The sequence below is a fragment of the Orcinus orca genome, chromosome 2, assembly GCF_937001465.1.
Source record: "Orcinus orca chromosome 2, mOrcOrc1.1, whole genome shotgun sequence".
Taxonomy (NCBI): domain Eukaryota; kingdom Metazoa; phylum Chordata; class Mammalia; order Artiodactyla; family Delphinidae; genus Orcinus; species Orcinus orca.
In genome coordinates, this window is record NC_064560.1 from 101438472 (window position 1) to 101459748 (window position 21277).

The following is a 21277-nucleotide window of genomic DNA, read 5'->3' on the forward strand; positions in this document are numbered from 1 at the left end:
TCCAGTGGTAAAGAATCTGCCTTGCAATGCAGGGGACATGGGTTCAATCCCTGGTCGGGGAACTAAGATCCCACACACCACAGAGCAACTAAGCCCATGCGCCACAACCACTGAGCTCACATGCCTCAACGAGAGAGCCTGCATGCCACAAACTACAGAGCCCACACGCTCTGGAGCCTGCGCACAACTACAGAGCCCACGTGCCCTCGAGCCTGCAGGCCACAGCTAGAGGGAGAAAACCCTCACGCTGCAACTAGAGAGAAGTCCGAGCGCAGAAATGAAGAGAGCACGTGCCACAACAAAAAAGATCCCACATGCCTCAACGAAGATCCCACGGGCCGCAATTAAGACCCAACACATCCAAAAATAATAATAATAAAGAAAATAATTATTAAAAATAAACAAAAAAACTAATTTAAATATAAACAGGCAGAAGTTCTGTTTCCAGTAAAGACAGTCATAGGCAATAATAAGGACTGCATTTACACTTGTGCCTGAAAAAAAGCATAAAACAGAGAAAATAAATGACACAACAATTTTCAAGACACTGGACAACAGGCGACAAAGGACAGTGATCTTTGAGAGTCAAGAAACAAATCAGATGAGCCCTACAAATGATCAAACTTACTGACGTGAGAAAGTTCCCAAGCAGAGGTACTAGGGGGATGTGAAGGTGGAGACTGATAGACGCAGTGAATTCATAACATGGACCTCACAGAATAAGCAGGATGGAAAGCCAGAGAGCAGCACTGAGATCAAGCAAACTCCTACAAGAGGGTTCCCCTTGCGTAATGATCAGCACATGCATGTAAGGAAACTACCTAAAGTTGGAGAAAGAATAACCCCAAAAGATAAAAAGTGTCAAGCACAGGGCCAGTAATAGTATCTGCTCCCAGCAGCAAGACTGAAAAATTTCATGAGTCTTGAGGCACTGGTAGAGTACATAAAACAGACTCCCTCAGTAGTGAGGAATAATCAGCCCCAGCCCAAGCACTACTCTGGACCCACCTAACAAATCTTAAAAATACCAAAAAGGATTAAGATGTTTCAAAGTAACTTAACTACATCCAGAACAAGGTTCAAGAATAGTTTTAGTAATATAAAAATATACAGCACCCAACAAGGTAAAATCACAATAAAATCTGAAAACTAATAAAAAATTACTAGCCATACAAAGAAGCAAAAAGGTACAAACCACACAGAGAGGGGAAAAATCAACTGACTCCAACCACAACTGACACAGATGTAAGAACCAACCAACCAGGATATTAAATCAGTTACTATAACTATTCCATGCGTTCAGAAAGTTTTAGAGATGTGGAAGATATAAGAAGACACAAATCGGGGACTTCCCCGGTGGCACGGTGGTTGAGAATCTGCTTGCCAATGCAGGGGACACAGGTTCAAGCCCTGATCTGGGACAATCCCACGTGTCCCGGAGCAACTAAGCGCATGTGCCACAACTACTGAGCCTGCGTGCCACAACTACTGAAGCCCGTGCACCTACAGCCTGTGCTCCACAACGAGAAGCCACCACAATGAGAAGCCCGTGCACCACAACAAAGAGTAAGCCCCCCCTCGCCACAACTAGAGAGAGCCCACACACAGCAACAAAGACCCAAAGCAGCCAAAAATAAATAAATTTTTAAAAGCTTAAAAAAAAAAGACACAAATCAAGCGTCTGGAGATGAAAACTATAATGTATGAGATGAAAATTACACAGAACGAGATTGATGGAAGATTAAACATGGCAGAAGAAAAGGTAGTAAACTTGAAGACATAGCAGAACAATCCAATATTAAACACAAAGAGAAAAGAGGATTTTTTTTTTAATGAAGTGAGCTGTGGCACAAGTCCAAGAGTCCTTCCCCATATAATTGGAGTTTCTGAAGGTGAGGGGGCACAGTAAATTATCTGAAGAAAGTTTCCAAAATTTGCCCCAATTTGATGAAAATTATAAACTCACAGATCAAAGAAGTTCAACAAATACCAGGCAAAAGAAACATGAAGACATGCATACACCAAGTCATACCATAATCAAATTGCTCAAAGCCAGTAATTTTTTTTAATCTTAAAAGCAAACAGAGAAAAAAGATACACATTACATAGAGAGAAACAAAAATGACATTAGATTCCACATTGGAAATTATAAAAACAAGACGACACTGGAGCAAATCTTTAAAATGCTGAAAGAAAAAGCTACCCATCTAGAATTCTATACCTAGCAAAAATACTTTCTTAAAAACAAGAACTACTCAAGAATTTTTGAGACATGCAAAAGCTGAAAGGAATTCACTAACAACAGATCTCCACTGTGAGAAATATTAAAGTTCTTCAAACACAAGGAAAATGATGCCAGATGGAAATGCAGATCTATACTAAGAAATAAAGAGCAATGGGAATGGTAACTTAATAAATGTATATGGGTTTTTATTATTTAAATTTCTTTAAAAGATGATGGATTAAACAAAAATAACAAGGATCTGGTGTTGGATTTATTACATATGTAAAAGTAAAATGTATGGCAACAATAACAAAAGCTGGGATGGGAGAAATGGATGTACAGTATGGTAAGGTGCTTGAACTATACATGAAATGACATGGTATCCCTTAAGGTACATTAAGATAAGTTGAAAATGTATACTATAAATCCTAACACAACCACTAAATTAACAACAAAAAGGTTTTCCTAATAAGGTGACAAAGAATACAAAATAGAATCATAAAAATACTCAATTTATCCTAAAAAGAAGGCAGAAAAAGAACAACAAAGAACATGTGAGATAAATATCAACAGAAAACAAACAGCAAACAACAGAAAACAAACAGCAAGATGATGCTTTTAACTCTAACCATATCAAACACCACATTAAAATTTCTTTGGTTTAAAACCAAAGATTTCAGACTGGGTAAAAATGCAAAACTCAATGTACATGCTGCCTAAAATAAAGGCACTTTAAATAGAACAAAGTTAAAAACAAGGAAAAAGTATACAATGCTAACACATCAAAAGAAAGCTGAAGTATATTTATTAATATCATGTAAAGTAAATTTATGAGCAAAGAATATTAACAGGGATAAAGGAGGCCATTTCATGATAAAGCAGTCAACTCATCAAGAGGATATAAAAATCCTAAACATTAATGCATATAATAATAGAGCTTCAAAATATATGTATACAAACTAATATAACTGCAAGGATAAATAAAACACTCACAACTCTAGTCAGAGATTTCAATTCCCCTCTCTCAACAACTGGTAAATCAACCTAAAAGAAAATCAGAAAGGATATAAAAGACCTGAACAATACTGTAAGCCAAAATGATCTGATTTAGAAAACACTCCACCAACCAACAGTAGAAGAACATCTGCCAAGTCAAACCATATTCCAGGCCATAAAACAAGACTCAATACATTTAAAAGGGCTCAATTCACACAAAGTACGTTCTCTGACCGTAATGGAATTAAACTAGAAATCAGCAACAGAAATATCCCTAAAATGATATTCTCCCCAAATATTTGTAAACTGAATAACAACCACTTCTAAATAATTCATGGGTCAAAGAAGAAATCAAAGAGATATTAGAAACTATTTAACCTAAATGAAAATAACTACTCATATCAAAATTTGTGAAATGTTACTAAAGGAGTACTTGAGGAGAGGGGAGAATTTATAGCACTAACAACCTATATTAGAAAATAAGAAAAGTCTCAAATTAATGACTTCAAAATCTAAAATTTAAAAAGAAAAAATTACACCTGAAGTAAAGAGAAAGCAAATAATAAAATCACACCAGAAATCAAAGAAATGAGAAAATAAAATAAAGAAAACAACTGAATCCAAAGCTGGTTCTTTGAGAAGATCGGTAAAACTAATACACTTTTAGTCAGAGTGATCAAGGGAAAAAAGAAAGAAGAAACGAATTAGCAATATCAAGAATAAGAACAGTGACATTACTACAAATTCTACAGATATTAAAAGGATAATAAGCAAATATTATGAACTCTATTTCAACTTAAATGACATAAACAACTTACATTCAACAACTTAAATGACATAAACAAATTCTTCATTCAACAACTTAAATGACATAAATTCTTTGAGAAGTACAAACTACCAAAGTTTAAACAAGAAGAAATCAATCATCCAAGTAGCTGAATTTTTAGTTAAAAATCTTCCAACAAAAACAATCTCCAGACCCAGATGGTTTCACTGGTAACAACAAATATTTAAGGGAGAGAGAATATCAATTATACACAAACTCTTCTAGAAAATTTAAAAAGAGGGAATACTGCCCAGCTTATTCTATGAATCCAGCATTAACCCGCTGTCAAAATCAGACAAAAAGACATTAGGAGAAAAGAAAACTACCTATGTTCATCAACATGTGAAGAAATTTTAACAAATTCCAACAACATATAAAAAGATTAATTCTTCATGACCACATGGGGCTTATCTGCATAATGCAACTTGGTTTAACAATAAAAAATCAATCACTGTAACTCCCCCATATAGTAACAAATTTAAAAAGAAAAGCCATGTGATCATCTCTATAGATCAAAAAAAAGCATAAGGCAAACCCAACGTCCATTCCTGGAAAAATCTCTCAGAAGTTTTAACAGAAGGAAACTTCCTCAGTCTAATAAATGGCACTACATTAAAGCCTACAGCTAACATCACACTTAATGGTAAAAGACTAAATACTTTTCCTCTAAGATCCAAAACAAATCAAGTTGTTCTGTTCTCACCACTTCCATTCAAAATTATACTAGTTGCAATAAAGTACAATCAGAAAAGAAAAAAAAATAATAATAATAAGGCATCCAAATTAGAAACCAAGAAGTAAAAGAGACTTCACTCACAGACTACATGACCATCAACAGAATATCTCTATAGAATGGAATCTACAAAAAAGTACTGGAATTAATAAGTTTTAAAAATCTGTGCAGGACAAAATGTCAACACACAAAACTCAATTATATTTCTATATACTGGTAACTAATAATCAGAAATTGAATTTTAAAAACAATACCATAGGAGCTTCCCTGGTGGCACAGTGGTGAAGAATCTGCCTGCCAATGCAGGGGACACGGGTTCGAGCCCTGGTCCAGGAAGACCCCACATGCCACGGAGCAACTAGGCCCGTGGACCACAACCACTGAGCCTGCGCTCTAGAGCCAGTAAGCCACAACTACTGAAGCCTGTGTGCCTACAGCCCATGCTCCACAATAAGAGAATGCACCACAGTGAGAAGCCCACGCACCAAAATGAAGAGTAGCCCCCGCTCACCACAACTAGAGAAAGCCCGTGCATAGCAACAAAGACCCAATGCAGCCAAAAATAAATAAATAAAATAAATAATTTTTAAAAGTCTTTTAAAAAAATAGCAAAATAAAATAAAAACAATACTATACATAACAACATCAAGAAGTATGAAATACTTATAAATCTAATAATATATGTGAGAGACCTATATAGAGATCACTATAAAATATTGCTCAGAGAAACTAAAATGATCTAAATAAACAAAATTATATTATCTTCCCATAGGGTCAGAAAACTTGATTGATATTGTCAAGATGTCATTTCTCTCCAAACTTATCTGTGGATTTAAAGCAATCCCAGTCAAAATCCCAGAAGGCTTTTCTTCTGTAGCAATTGACAAAACAGTACTAAAATGTATATGAAAATGCAGAGGACCTAAAATAACCAAACACTATAAAAGAACAAATTTAGAACAGTAACACTACCTGATTTCAAGACATATTACAAAGCTGCAGTAATCAAACAAGTGTGGTATTGCATAAAAACAGCCAAAGATCAATAGAAACACTATAAAGCACAGAAAAAAGACACATAAATATATGGAAAATTTTTTATAAACATGCAAATGAATTCATTTGAGAATGAATAATCTTTTCAACAAATGGTGCTTTAGCAGTTGAAAATCATATACAAAGAAATGAACTTCAAATCCATACCTCATACCATATTAAATAACAAACTCAAAATGGATCACAGACCTATATGTAAAACTAAATTTTAAAAGTTGCAGAAGTAAATACAAGGGAAAACTTTTGTGACCATTGGTTAGGTTAAGATTTCTTAGATCACAATACCAGAAGGACAATCCGTAAAACAGTAACTTGAAAAACTGAATCTCATCAAAAATAAAAACTATTACTCTTCAAAACATACTCAAGAGAATGAAATAAAACCACCCAGAAAGTGGGTGAAAATATCCATAAATCACATTTCATAAAGGACTTGCACCCAGATTATTTAAAGCAATCTCAAAACTCAGTAATAAGAAAATAATCTTATTTAAAAATAGACTTAAATGTGAAGATCCTTCACCAAACAGGATAAAAGATGGCAAGTAAGCACATGAAAAGATGCTCAATGTCATTAGTAATTAGGAAAATATGTATTAAAACCACAATGAGAGGGACTTCCCTGGTGGTGCACTGGTTAAGAATCCACCTGCCAAAGCTGGGTACATGGGTTCAAGCCCTGGTCCGGGAAGACCCCACATGCCGCGGAGCAACTAAGCCCGAGTGCCACAACTACTGAGCCTGCATGCCACAACTACTGAAGCTCACACGGCTATAGCCCATGCTCCGCAACGAGAAGCCACTGCAATGAGAAGCTCGTGCGCCACAACAAAGAGTAGTTCCCGCTCGCTGCAACTAAAGCCTGCGCGCAGCAACAAAGACCCAACGCAGACAAAAATAAATAAATTTATTAAAACAAAAACACAAGATACCACCACACACCTATTAGAATGGCTAAATTTTAAAACAATGACCATACCAAGTGTATCCATACAAGGATGTAGAGGGACTGAAACTCATATACTCAAAGTAGGAATATAAAATTAGATAACTACTGTGGAAAAAGTGTTCGGCAGTTTCTTAAGCTTATAGATATCTACCATATAAATATCCACACAAATACTTGTTTAAGAATGGTCACAAGAGCTTTTTTGTAATAATCAGAAATTGGACATAACCCAAGTACCCATCAACAGGACGAGGGACAAATTGTGGTATAGGAATTACCATTAAGCAATAAAAAAGAATAAACTATTGATACATGGATAAATCTCAAAATAATTATGCTGAGTGAAAGAAGCCAGACAAAAAGGACATTCTGTGTGGCTTTATTTATTTAAAAACTCTAGAAAATGAAAACTAATCTAGGCAGAAAAGATATACAAATGGGCATGAGAAAATTTTAGAAAGGGATATACATGTTCATTATCTTGATTGTGGTGATAGTTTCCTATTAAACTTTATACTTTAAATATGTACTATTTATTGTAACTAGTTGCTAGAAGTTTAGTCACATGTTGCCAGTGGCTACTGTAAAGTACACCTAAAGCCTCTCCCTTACCCAGTCTTCCCACTCACCATGCCTTCACCTAGTACACCAGCAAAAGATGCACCAACTCTCTGGACAGAAGTAGCTGTTTTAACCTCTACTTCGTGACACTTTAATCATTTCTATTAAAGCACTTTCCAGGTTGTACTGTTATTTACCTGTTCACATGACTGTCTTCCCCAACAAATTACAAGCTCTTCCAGGAGGAGGACCATACCCATGTCACCTTTATAATCCCAGATACCAAGCACAGAGCCTGACACAAAGTGTATGCTGAATAAATGTTGGTTAAATAAAGCATACAACTCATATCTTTTATGAATTTTTTCATAAGTCTTCTTACACTGTTTTCTATACAAAGAAACACCACAACAATTGATGTGTGTATGTGATAAGGAAATTGTCAAATCATCCTCGTCTAAAAGAGATGTTTTTAATTCATACCTGACTGAGTTTCAAGGCAACTTTTTTTTCTGGCAGATAGAGTTTTACATCTATAATTTTTCATCCAATAAAATGACTGAATTCCTGTATGTAACAGACAATGCTCTATGTACTTAGAATAAATTATAGAATAAAACAAAGTAAAACAAAAGAACTTTACATTCTGGTTTAATAATTAGAAGAGTGAGTTTATGATGCTTTTTGGCAGATACCTTTCAAAAAATATTGAGATAACAAAACTGTGTATTAATAAGTATTCATAATAATATTAACATATGTAGAAATACACAAATTATGTTTAATTAGGGTACAGTATAATGCAACAGTCAATGAAATAAACAGCCCAGAACACCTAAAAACATAGATATCTAAAATAATTGAATAGAATGAATAAAGATAAAATCAAGGATTTCAACTATATTTTTAAACGTTAACAACTGCTTTGCCTTTTCAGAATGCTGTGAAAATGACCTTTTCTGGAAGTCACGAAATCAGGAAATTTTCTCTCACACATTGTCACCAACAAAATCTGGCTGGAATCAAGAGAAATCAGGCAGAGAAAATCAACTCACTTAGAAGTAATCTGTATTTGGGCCTTGTCCATTTCTTATAGATGATGATTTCACTGGGGAAAAAGTGGGACTTTTCGTCCCACTTTCCATGTCCTGACCATGGAAAAGTGTAAGCATTCTTTTCCCTCTAGTAATATAGAAGGATGAGCGCAAAGGAAAACGTAGGAAGGTAAAATGGGGTGGTAATGCTTTTGATAATGGAACATGTTAATCTTCTACAAAGGCCTCAAAAACTGCTGTTACTTCTGCACTTTTGGCTATGACCTCTGAGCTGACTCCATCATAAACTTCAGTCTTCATCTTCATTCTGAGGTGACTGCATCATTGAAAACAATGTTTTATCTTCTCAACTTAGAAAAAGTGTTTACTACTCCACTGGTATTCACTCCAGTTTGTCTTAACAGTCTCTTCTGAAGTAAAGGGATTTTTTTAAAGGTCTGTCTACACAGATTACCCTGAGACTAAGAAACTCTCATATACTAGACTAAATTCTTCAAAGAGAGGAAAAAAATTCCTCTTTGTATATGAATTCTGATATTTCGGAGTTACAGTAACGTTTTCAGGTCACTTATGACACAAGGGCATCATGTAGGCTTTTCTGTAGAGGTCCAGAGGACAGACTTTGTTTTGTTGTTGTTGTTGTTGTTATTGTTGTTGAAGGTGAAGCATCTGACACTACAGTGAATGATATATTTTTTAAAGTTTTATTTATTTTTGGCTACGTTGGGTCTTAGTTGCAGCACCCGGGATCTTTGTTGAGGCATGCAGCATCTTTCGCTGGGGAGCGTGGCCTTCGTCCTGGTGCGCAGGCTTCTCTCTAGTTGTGGTGTGCAGGTTTTCTCTTCTCTAGTTGTGGTGCACAGGTTCCAGGGGGCACGGGCTCTGTAGTTATGGCACGCGAGTTCCAGAGTGAGTGGGCCCTATAGTTTGTGGCATGTGGGCTCTCTAGTTGATGCACACAAGCTCAGTAGTTGTGGCACATGGGCTTATTAGTTGCCCCGCGGGGCATGTGGGATCTTAGTTCCCTGACGAGGGATCGAACCCACATCCCCTGCATTGCAAGGCGGATTCTTTACCACTGGACCACCAGGGAAGTTCCCAGAGGGTAGACTTCAGCAATACACAACACTTCAAACTGTATACTCCTTTGTCATTTGGAAAGCATTTTCACATGCACATTTAAGCCTCACAAAATCCTTGTGAATAAGGCTTATTCACCTCCATAGTGATAAATAAATCATATAAAATAAAAACCTTGACATCACCTCCAATGGCTCACTTCACCTCACACTACAAACTCAATTAAGAAGAGGTGCCATCTCAATGACTAAACAGTGAATATTGTTTAAATTAATTTTCTACTCTTGGATGTCCCCAAATTGGCATGGATTTGGAGCAGTTTCCTTCTCTGATTTCCTTTTATTATTTTTCTTTTTAAGAATAAAGTACTGAAAATTAAAAAAAAAAAAGAGAAGGTCCCATCAATTCCACATCTACATGTTCTCACTTGTATCCTCACTAAGCGCTGCTACATGCAAAGCTGTCATTTAAGCTGTGCACCACACACCTTCAGGGGTATCACTCACAATGCAGTGTAACACCTGACCGTACATGGTTGTCCTGACTTCATGAATACTGCTCTTATTCAAGAACCCTGCCTCCACTCTCTCTGTTACACATTTTCTACTAGCCACATTTACCTTCCTAAGAAGAAAAGGGGACTTCTGATTTCAACCATGACATAGTAACTGTGACTGAATTTAATCTGTCACTGCAAACAATCAGAAAATTGGAAAATATATGCAAAATGTCTGCTTCCAGATACTGGAAAACAAACCATGTAAGACTACGATCCCTGAGAAAAGGAAAACAAACTACATGAATTCTACCATCATCCTGGTTTCCTGCCTAAAGTCAATTTGCAGATCATTGTGCAGGGAGGGGATCTCAAACAGAGTGGTATCACTGAGTTGAAGGAATAAAGACTAGAGTTCAAGGAGGCAAAGGCAGCTGGAATTTGTGGGGGAGAGATCCAGATGAGGAAGCTATATAGAAAAAGAGCTCCAGAAATCTTCATGGGGTCCCCTTGAGTATGCTACTAACAGCAAATCACACAATATGGTAAAACTGCACAAAGGAAGGCAAAAATGAGGAAGGAATTTTAAGTTCAACAACTCTCAGAGCTCAAATGGGACTGGGAGATGTCTTAAAAGTTGGAAGCAGTGAGAGTGGAACATAAACATTGAAAACCCAAGGAATTCAATAAATATCTCTGAAGGGTTATGACTTAGTAACAAGGAAAACTATTCTTGCCATAAAAATTACACTATACCCACTCTAACAAAGCTTAAAAGCGACACTTGAAGGGACTGAGTTCACCTCTAGTAACTCAATCTCCTGACATAACAAAGTCCTGTATTATTTAAAAGAAGACAACAGGGACTTCTCTGGTGGTGCAGTGGTTGGGAATCTGCCTGCCAATGAAGGGGACATGGGTTCGATCCCTGGTCCAGGAAGATCCCACATGCCACGGAGCAACTAAGTCCACGGGCCACAATAACTGAGCCTGCGCTCTAGAGCCCGCACGCCACAACTACTGAGCCCACATGCCGCAACTACTGAAGCCTGTGCACCTAGAGCCCATGCTCCACAACAAGAGAAACCACCGCAATGAGAAGCCTGTGTGCCGCAATGAAGAGTAGCCTCCGCCTGCCACAACTAGAGGAAGCCCACAGGCAGCAATGAAGACCCAACACAGCAAATAAATAAATAAATATATATATTTTAAAAATAAAAGACAACAAAATCCACTCAACAGTGTAAGATTCAAAATGTTCAGAATTTAATCAAAATTTACCAGACATGTGCAGACGCAAAAAAAAAAAAAGTGACCCATAACCAGAAGAAAAATCTGTCAATACAAATAAGCCTAGAATACAAAGATATTAGCAAACAAAGACTTGAAAACAGCTATTACAAATTATTCACTGATTTAAAGAAAACCAGGAACATTGTGAAGAGATGCAAGACCAAAAAAAAAAGGAGTTCTAGAAATAAAATACAGTATCTGAAATGAAAAATTTACTGGATAGGATGAATAGACTACACACTGCAAAAGAAAAGATCCTTAGCTTGACGACACAATAATAGAAACTATTAAAATTGAACTGTAAAGAGAAAGAAGGCTGAAAAACAATAATAGAACCTCCGTAACCTGTGGAATAACATCAAGAGAACCAACATAATTGTAATTGGAGTCTGTGAGGGAAAAACATTTGAAGATACAATGACTAAAGTGTTTCAACTGTAAACATATATATATCAAACAAACACACACATACATACAGGCATAGAAATCTTAAAACCAAATTACTGAAAACAGGAACTTTTAAAAGCAGCCAAAGGGAAAAAACTATTACGCAGAAAAGAACAAAGAAGAATTATTGCAGACTTATGAAAAACAATGAAAGCCAAAAAAGAAAAAAAAACCACACACAATAGAGAGACATGTTTAAATTATCAAAAGAAAAAAGTCAACATAATTCTATATCCAGCAAAAATACCCTTCCAAAATAAAGGCAAAATAAAAACTTTTGAGGGCAGCAAAAATAAAGAGAATTCACTGTCTGCATTCTATACTATAAGAAATTTTTAAAATGCTTCAGGCAGAAGAAAAATGAGACAAAACAGAAAACCCGATATACACAAAGGAATGAAGAATGATGTAAATGGAAAATATATGGATAAATACAAACTCTCTCATAAGACTAATTAAGAAAAAAGAGAAAAGACACAATTACCAATATCGAGAGGGAAAGGTGAAACATGACTACATATCCAACGCAATAAAAGGATAATAGAATATTATGAATAGTGTTAGATCAGGGGCGACCCAGGCGTGGCGCCGGGCAACACAAGCGGCGGCCTCTTCTATGGCCGGGAGTCTGCACCCCCTCCAACAGCTCCCTTCAACCTGGTAGACATCAACGACGTGAGCCCCTCCGGCGGCTTCGTGACCTAGCTTCTGAGGCCCGAACTGGACCCAGTGTACATTCCGCTGCAGCAGCCGCAGCCGCCAGGTGGCGGGCTGATGGGCAAGTTTGTGTTGAAGGCGTCGCTGAGTGTCCCTGGCAGCGAGTACGACAGCCCGTTGGTCATCAGTGTTAGCAAAGGCAGCCTGGACGGCAGCCACCCAGTGGTGGTGGCGCCCTACAGCAGCAGGCTGGCGCGCATGTGTCCCAAGATCAAGCAGGAGGCTGTCTCCTTGTGCACCGTCAGTCGGCCCCTTGATGCCCACTTGGGCACTGGACGCCCTCTCAGCAATGGCCACCGGCTGCCTGCGCATGACTTTCCCCTGGGGAGGCAGCTCCCCAGCAGGACCACCCCGACCCTGGGTGCAGAGGAACTGCTGAGCAGCAGGGACTGCCATCCTGCCCTGCCGCTACCCCCAGGCTTCCATCCCCACCCCGGGCCCAACTACCCTCCCTTCCTGCCCGACGAGATGCAGCTGCAGGTCCCACCGCTCCATTACCAAGAGCTCACGCCATCCAGTTCCTGCAGGCCAGAGGAGCCCCAGCCAAAGAGGGGGAGAAGGTCGTGGCCCCAGAAAAGGACGGCCACTCACACTCGTGATTACGCAGGCTGCGGCAAAACCTACCCGAAGAGTTCTCATCTCAAGGCACACCTGCAAACCCACACAGGTGAGAAACCTTACCGCTGTGACTGGGACGGCTGCGGGTGGAAATCTGCCCGCTCAGATGAACTGACCGGGCACTACCGCCAACACACAGGGCACCGCCCCTTTCAGTGCCAGAAGTGCGACCAGGCATTTTCGAGGTCGGACCACCTCGGCTAACAACATGAAGATGCACTTTTAAATCCCAAAACAGTGGATATGACCCACACTGCCAGGCGAGAATTCAGTATTTTTTGCCTTTCACACTGTCTTCCCGGTGAGGGGAGGAACCCAGCCTGAAAGCACTACAACCACGGTCAAGTTCCCAACAAGTCAACCTGTGAATGGATAATCTGGAGACATGAGGAAACCAAACAACAAAGAACAGATGGGGTCTATGACTGGATCTTCTATCATTCCAATTCTAAATCCAACTTGATCATATATTCCTGGACTTAGAAAACGCCAAGGAGGTGACTGGATGTTGTGGATATCAGGGTATAAATTAGATCCCTGAGTTGAAGGGAGGGAAGACCAGAATCCCTTGAATTGTTTCGATGCAATATAAGCATAAAGATCACCTTGTATTCTCTTTGCCTTCTAAAAGCCATTACTATGATCTTAGAAGAGGAAGAAATTCAGGTACAGAAAATGTGTTTTAATAGCGTAAACGATGGTGTTTGGTGAGTCTTGGTTCTAAAGGTACCAAATGAGGCCAAAGTCCTCAAACTGCTGCATACTTTGACAAGGAAAATCTATTTTTGTCTTCCAGTCTACATTTATGACCTAAGTCAGGTAAATACACCTGGTTTACTTTAACGTTTTTATGCACACAGTCTGTCATGCACTGTGGCTTCAGATGTGATGGTTTATTCCAAAGTATGCCTTAAGCAGAACAAATGTTTTTTTCTATATAGTTCCTTGCCTTAATAAATATGTAATATAAATTTAAGCAAACTTCTGTTTTGTATATCTGTAAACTACAAAGTAAAAAAATGAACATTTTGTGGAATTTGTATTTTGTATACTCAAGGTAAGAATTAAGTTTTAAATAAACCTATAATATTTTATCTGAAAAAAAATGAATAGTGTTAGACCAATAAATTCAATAACAAATGAAATGGACAAATTCCTTGCAAGACACACATTACAAAAATTGATTCAAGAAGAAACAGAAAACCTGAATGGCCTTAAATCAACTAAAGAAATTAATCACAATTTAAAACCTTTTTATATAGAAAACACTAGGCCTAGAAGGTCTCACTGGTGAATTGTTATATACCTAAGGAAGACAACACCACTTCTACACACTCTCAGAAAATAGAAGAGGAGCAAGGGAACACTTCCTAATTCATTAGATGAGCCCAGCGTGACTCTGATGACAAAACAAAAGACACATACCCCCGCAAAAAAAAGAATCTACACCTCAATATCCATCATGAATACCGATATAAAAATCCTTAAAAAATATTAACAAATTAAATTCAGTAATATGAAAATGATACATTTTGACTAGGTAGAATTTATTCCAGAAACACAAACTTGATTTAGCATTAAAAAATCAATTAGTGTTATTTATTACATGAACAGAACAAAGGAGGAAATCCATCTGATGATCTCAATGGATTCAAAGAAAGCATTTAATAAAACTTCAATGCATTCATGATTAAAAAAAAAAATCACTCAGCAAACTGGTATTAGAAGGGTATTTCCTCAGGATCCAGGAATGGGCATTTGTTAAAAGCTCCCAGGTGATGCTAATACATTGTTGGGTTTAGAATCAAGGAAGAGCCAATCCCTCCACCAAACACATTTTAACAATGACGACTTCACCAAATTTTAATATTAAATAACTGTGGTATTTGATAACAGGATATTACACAACTGTCCATGAGACTAGTTTTTCTTTAAATAATCTGAATAACTAGCTAGTGCTGCATAACTGTAAGGATCACCTTTGAAATCTGATTCTACCACTTAGTAGCTGTTACTCAACCACCTAAGCCTGTTTCCTCATCTGCAAAAAAGGGAGTAAAACTAAATCTGCCTCAAAGAGTTATTATAAAGATTATGTTAAATAATTCATGTAAAAGCGTGCCCTGTGCACAAGGCCTATACATAAAGAACTAATATCTTACTGAATGTTTCTATTACAATAAAACTAATTTAAGTGCTTGTTTTCTAAAGGGTTTTTAGCTTCATTAAGTCATATGTATTGTACAATTATGTCACTTTCTATAACAGGTCAAATCATTACATATATTTTAGGAAATCAAAATATCCTAGTAAAATAAATACGGGCTCAAGAATGCCCTTTATATAGTGATCCCCTACTCACCCTCTCTTGTTAAGTGAAAAGGTTAAGCTGCAGAACTGCTGTTCCCTATTGTGTAAAAAACAAGAGCTATGTATCGCTTGCATATGCATGAAAAACTCTGAGAAGAAACTGAACAGAGTAAATCTCTGCCAAGGGAGTGGAAATGGGGAACAGGAAGTAATGACGAGAAGAACTTTTGTTTTTCACCATATAGCTTTCTATGCTATTCAGATTTTTTTTAGCTTTGGCTTGTATTTTTATAATTTTTCAAAAATAGTTAATAGAAGAAAACATTTTCAGCACTTACATATAGGCTTTCAAAATTAATTTAAAATTTAACACTTTCCTCTCCAGTGTCACCTAGGTTAGTGAAAACCACTACAAATAGATAAAAATACACTTCCTCTGGAAACAACACTTCCATATCAGAACAGACCATTTCATTCAAAAGCCAACAAGCCTTTAAAAGAAGAAGAAACTGGAGGGGAGTATAAAATTAACTGCTTCTTTTTACAATCTCTGAAAACCCACTTTGGATTTTGCCTGAACCCTTCTACACCGTTTATTTACATCTAAACCAGCTGAGCCATACCAAACTATTCCTATGTTATTGGTCCAATACCACAGCAACTTGTTCATCTTACATCGGAACACTAAACAAATGCTTTCCTAGAGCTTCCCAAGATGATTTTTATATCGAAATACACTGCTTATGATACATTCTTCTAAACAAAGATAACAGTTGAAAACTCCAAGCTAGTATAGGAATACTGGAAACCAAAAAAATATTTTCCTACTGCAACCCAGTCTGAGGATTATTTGCAATACAAAAAGTTCTAAAAATTAGGTACTCTTTAAACATCAATGAGATAGTCAATCAAAACAGTTAGATTATTATTAAATGTTAACAAAAGCTCCTTTTTTTCTGAACTTTCTTGCTATTCAGTGAACATCTTCACCAAAAAGTGTCATTTATATTTTTGAAATGTGTTTACAAACACAGCTTTGTTTCACAAAATTCAAAAATACAAAGCCTGCATTCAAATAATAAAAATACCAATTACCTCATCTTTGACTCACTGAATAAACGCAAACCTGCTCCTTTCACAGGGATCAAACGGGTACTTTCAGAGAGCTAAAAATCAATCTTAGGCGGTAAAGGTGGCATCTCAGAAATCTGCAGGTTTCCAAGCAATGAAAGTTTCTGTTTGAAATAAACACTCTGTTAAACTACACAAGGCAATATATTCTATACATTTCCGGGGTAAGCTATATAAGAACTGAGAATCTAGCAGCCACTATCTCAGATAAAGTGGTCTTAAGTCGGTGAGAAGTTTACAATGGACAATATTTGTTCTGAGGTAGATTACTGAGATGAGAATTTTTATCATCTTTATCACAAAGGTCACATCTCTAAACTGATATACCCTTAGATCTCTCCTAACAAAACTCCTTAACTTTCAATTAATGTTTCCCTCAGAACAAAATTTTTCCAAATTCCACATACAAGGGTCAACTCAATTCCTGGCTTAAGAAAAAGAAAAGATAAAAAATACAATTTCCAAAGACTTCATGTTGAGATTTGCAACCCAATTTCAAAAGACAACGTATTTTCTACAGTCGACAAAAGCAGCTTTTGGCCCAAAAATCTGAGGATGACTTTAAAAGCATTCAATAAAAGATGATGGTTCAGGGGCTTCCCTGGTGGCGCAGTGGTTGAGAGTCTGCCTGCTGATGCAGGGGACATGGGTTCGTGCCCCGGTTCAGGAAGATCCCACATGCTGCGGAGCGGCTGGGCCCGTGAGCCATGGCCGCTGAGCCTGCGCTTCCGGAGCCTGTGCTCCGCAACGGGAGAGGCCACAACAGTGAGAGGCCCATGTACAGCAAAAAAAAAAAAAAAAAAAAAAAGATGATGGTCCACCCTTCCACCAGAAATTAAGCAGGTGAATAGACTCAGTTCCATTAAATAAGATTATCTTTTTCTGCTCTTATAGATGTTTCCCCACATCTATTATAATGCTAGACCATATAACCTCTCTTCTTCTGTGGTTCAACCCAACTGGCAAAAATCTAGGTTACTGTAGGAAAAGTATCACTTCCAAGGTTTTGGCCATCTAGTGGTTTCCAAACTGTGGTAAAATGGTTCCTACGGCCCTCATACAACAGAGTTCCTCTACCCAATCAAGGCCAGTATCAGAAAAGTCATCCTCCCCACAATATGACATTACTAAAGAACAAAAATGGCACACACCCTATGAAAAGAAAACACTATGAAAGAGTTTGCTCTTCAGAGCTAGGGCTAGCTGTGGTTCAGGAGAGGCAGCTGTATTCACATACAACCTCAGTGGCCTTACCACTTGGCCACTTCCTGCTCATCCTTGATGTTTAAATGTGGGGTCTTGGATGCGCTAAGATCTTTTCAGAAGAAGTACGAGAACAGGTGGAACATGCTAATGAATGCACACCACAGGTCTCCAGACAGCTAATACACACAAGTTCAGTGCTTCCTTAAAACTTCACCATGCAGCTGATATTAGGAAATAAAAATGCAATTTAGGATATTTAATCTAAGAAATTTAATTTAGGGAATTTAATCTCTCTTTCCAGCAATCTATCACACATCCCCAAACCTAAATATAGTCATTCACCAGGTGTTTGACCTTAAAGTAGGGTACTTTGCAGAAATACAAGTGTAAAACACTATCTTTGCTTTCAGAAAACATACAATCTAAGATATATATATATAAAATATATATATATATTTTTTTTTTTAATGAAAGTATTCTAAAACAGAAATCCTTTGTTCAATATTCACAAGAAGCAGGCTTCAGTCTTCTTTTAAACCTTACAGTGTTAACCCATTAGCTGTCCAGCTACAATAACTGGCTGGACTCAAAATCTGCTGGCCATAACTGCCTTATTGGCTTTAGCTTTGCCTTCAGGAGCAAAGAAGAACAAATACTTTCCTTTACCCGAGAGTCCTTTAAATATCTGGAAGCCATATTTTTACAAAATTATGACCTGAAATGGCTGGAAAAGATTTCATAAAGGAAAGGAGGCTCAAATGGCACAAAAATGGCAAGTAAATATTCCAGTTTGTAAGAAAAGAATAACTAGAGGCAGGAGGTCAGGTAAAGAACAGTGCAACTGAACCATACAATTCAGACTGGGGAGTAGTGAGTATAAAACTGGCTAAAGTAAGTTCCTATCAGATTATTAAAGAACTTAAATGCCAAGGTAGGACTTCTGTTTGTTTTGATAGCCAATAGGGAACACATGTAGACTCTTGAGACAAACCACAGGAGAAAGATGTTTTAAAGATATGAGGATTGTGTTTTGGACTAAACATTTGGGTCCCCCCAAAATTCATCTACTGAAGCCAATATTTGGAGATGAGGCCTTTGATAGGTAATTAGGGTTAAATGAGGTCATGAGGCTGGGGCCCCTGTGATGGCATTAGTGCCCTTATAAGAAAGGACACCAGAGAGTTCTCTCTCCCTTATCCCCTCTCACTCACACACTGAGGAAAGGCTATGTGAGAACACAGTAAAAAGGCAGCCCGTAAGCCAGGAAGAGTTGACATCAGAACCTGACAACTCTGGTACCCTGATCTTAGACTTCCAGCCTCCAGAACTGTTGGAAAATATATTGCTGCTGTTTAAGCCATCCAGTCTGTGGTATTTTGTTATGGCAGCCTGTGCAGACTAAGACAGACTGGAAAAGAGAGCAAATGGCAGCAAGGAGGCCAAGTAAGAAGACTACTACAATGTCCAGTGGTGAAGTAACAGATAACAGCAGTAGCAGCAAGAATGCAGAAGTCATCAATTACCTATGAAAGAAAAATAAGCTACTTCACCTGGCCCCAGGGTTCTTAGAAATTATATTCAGGAACCCTAGCTATCCACTTCCAAGGTCCTTAGTTTTTCTGTTTCACCTACCATCTACTCTCATGTCACTGCAATTTAATAACGATCTTTCAAGAGGACATTAGGAATTATTACAATCAGAAGGCCCCAGAACTTTCTTGACTCTTGTCAAGTGACTGTCAAATCATCCTATAATCCTAAACCCAGTCACTGTCTTATCCTAAAGAACAACCAGCAAATACCTCCAATGGAGCCTATCAGTCCACAGGCCTCCACCAAAACCACCCCAATAGCGGTACTGACTCTGGGTTCCATGAAGTTTGAATTTGCTGATTTCCTTCTTTAAAACAAAGTGAAAAGTTCTAAACAATACAATCCCATAAATACATACATACATGGAGTCAGTAAAAACCTCAATATTTCCCAATAAAAGGTGGCCTAGGTGTTTTATATACCCAGACAAGCACACTAATTGGAAAGGGGCAGCGCTGGGACCTGGGAAAGCCCTCATCTTCCCTAATCACAAAGAACCTGGAAAAATAGCACCAGCACACAGCCCCAGCCCTGATACCTTGTCATTTACGGATAAGACTAAGTCAACCCTTCCTGCTTCCAGCAGAGGCATACAGCAGAAGAGAGTTCCACTTGCATTTCCCAACCTCATCCTTGCACCCTCTCATCCTCACTCAGGAGTATACCAAGGCCACCACATCCAGTACTTTAAAATCTTCAAAAGGTTAACTCTTACTGACACTAAAGTTTTGTTCAGATTACTGCTCATCAAACAAAGCAAAAACTTTCCTAAGAACTATTCAACTGTCACCCTACTTAAGCCTGTGGTTAACCTTGTTACTACAACAGATCCTCAACAAGGATTTAAAGCTAAGCTGAGGGGACTTCCCTGGTGGTCCAGTGGTTAAGAATCCACCTTCCAATTCAGGGGACTCGGGTTCGATCCCTGGTCGGGGAACTAATATCCCACATGCCACGGGGCAACTAAGCCTGTGCGCCGCAACTAAGCCTGCGCTCTAGAGCCTGTGTGCCACAACTAGAGAGAAGTCTGTGAGCCATAACGAAGAGCCCACCCACCACAACGAAAGATCCCCCATGCCGCCACTAAGACCCGATGCAGCCAAATGAATATTTTAAAAATAAATAAAAATAAATAAAAAATAAAACTAAGCTGAGAATACAGGACTCAAAGGTACTAATTTGGGGGCTCTATGGTTTGAGATATAATTAACAGAGTTTACTTTATTGCTTTAACTTCCCTCATCTAACCAAAAAGAGAAAGAACTCATCTGAAGAATTCTGAGATTGACTGTTGGAAATGTATGAGTTTTGCATGAACAGTCATTCATTCCACAACTTGTGAACTTGGAATCCCTTCAAGAGTTGCTATGCCACCTAACATAAGACAACTAATATTCGTACAGAATCACAAACCTCCACATTTTAGAAATAATTTCCTTAAAAATTATTTAATTTCATGACTTTCACAACCCCTTAGGCAGTATTTTTATTCTCCTCATTTTAGACATGAGATAGACTCAGAGAAGTTAACATATTGCCGTAGGATCACAAATCTGGTAAATGATAAAGCCAACAATGAATCAAAACTTTGTGACTCCAAACTCCTCCCCTTTCCAGCATACCACAATGTGTCTCTCTCTCTTCTCCACCACCTTAAACAAACCATTCTACACAGACCAATAAAAAAACAACAGCGCATTAGTGTGTTCTCTCAAATGCCTACTGATGCTCTTCAACAAAATGAAAGCCCAGTCTACTTTAAATAAATAATAATACAAAATGGACTAATCAGCACCCTCTTTAAATCTTTTCATTTTACTGCACTGAAAAGTCTGTTGCCAAAATTAAATTTTAACAACTTCCATTAAAACCTCTTCTATATGTTTAATAACACTTTTAAACTACCCTTGGAATAACTATTTTCCATCTGCTTTTACTTGCCTTTATAACTAAACAAACACTAAATCTTTGAAAAGGGGGAAGTGA

At 37.8% G+C, this 21277-nt stretch overlaps 1 protein-coding gene and 1 pseudogene across 11 annotated transcripts in view; one reads left to right on the forward strand and one right to left on the reverse strand.

Annotated features, from left to right (window-relative positions):
* The window catches only part of TCF12 (transcription factor 12), a 391021-nt gene that overhangs the window by 356035 nt on the left and 13709 nt on the right, over positions 1 to 21277 (reverse strand). The gene's annotated exons all lie outside the window — the stretch shown is intronic.
* Positions 12297 to 13277, forward strand: LOC105748229 (Krueppel-like factor 4; annotated as a pseudogene).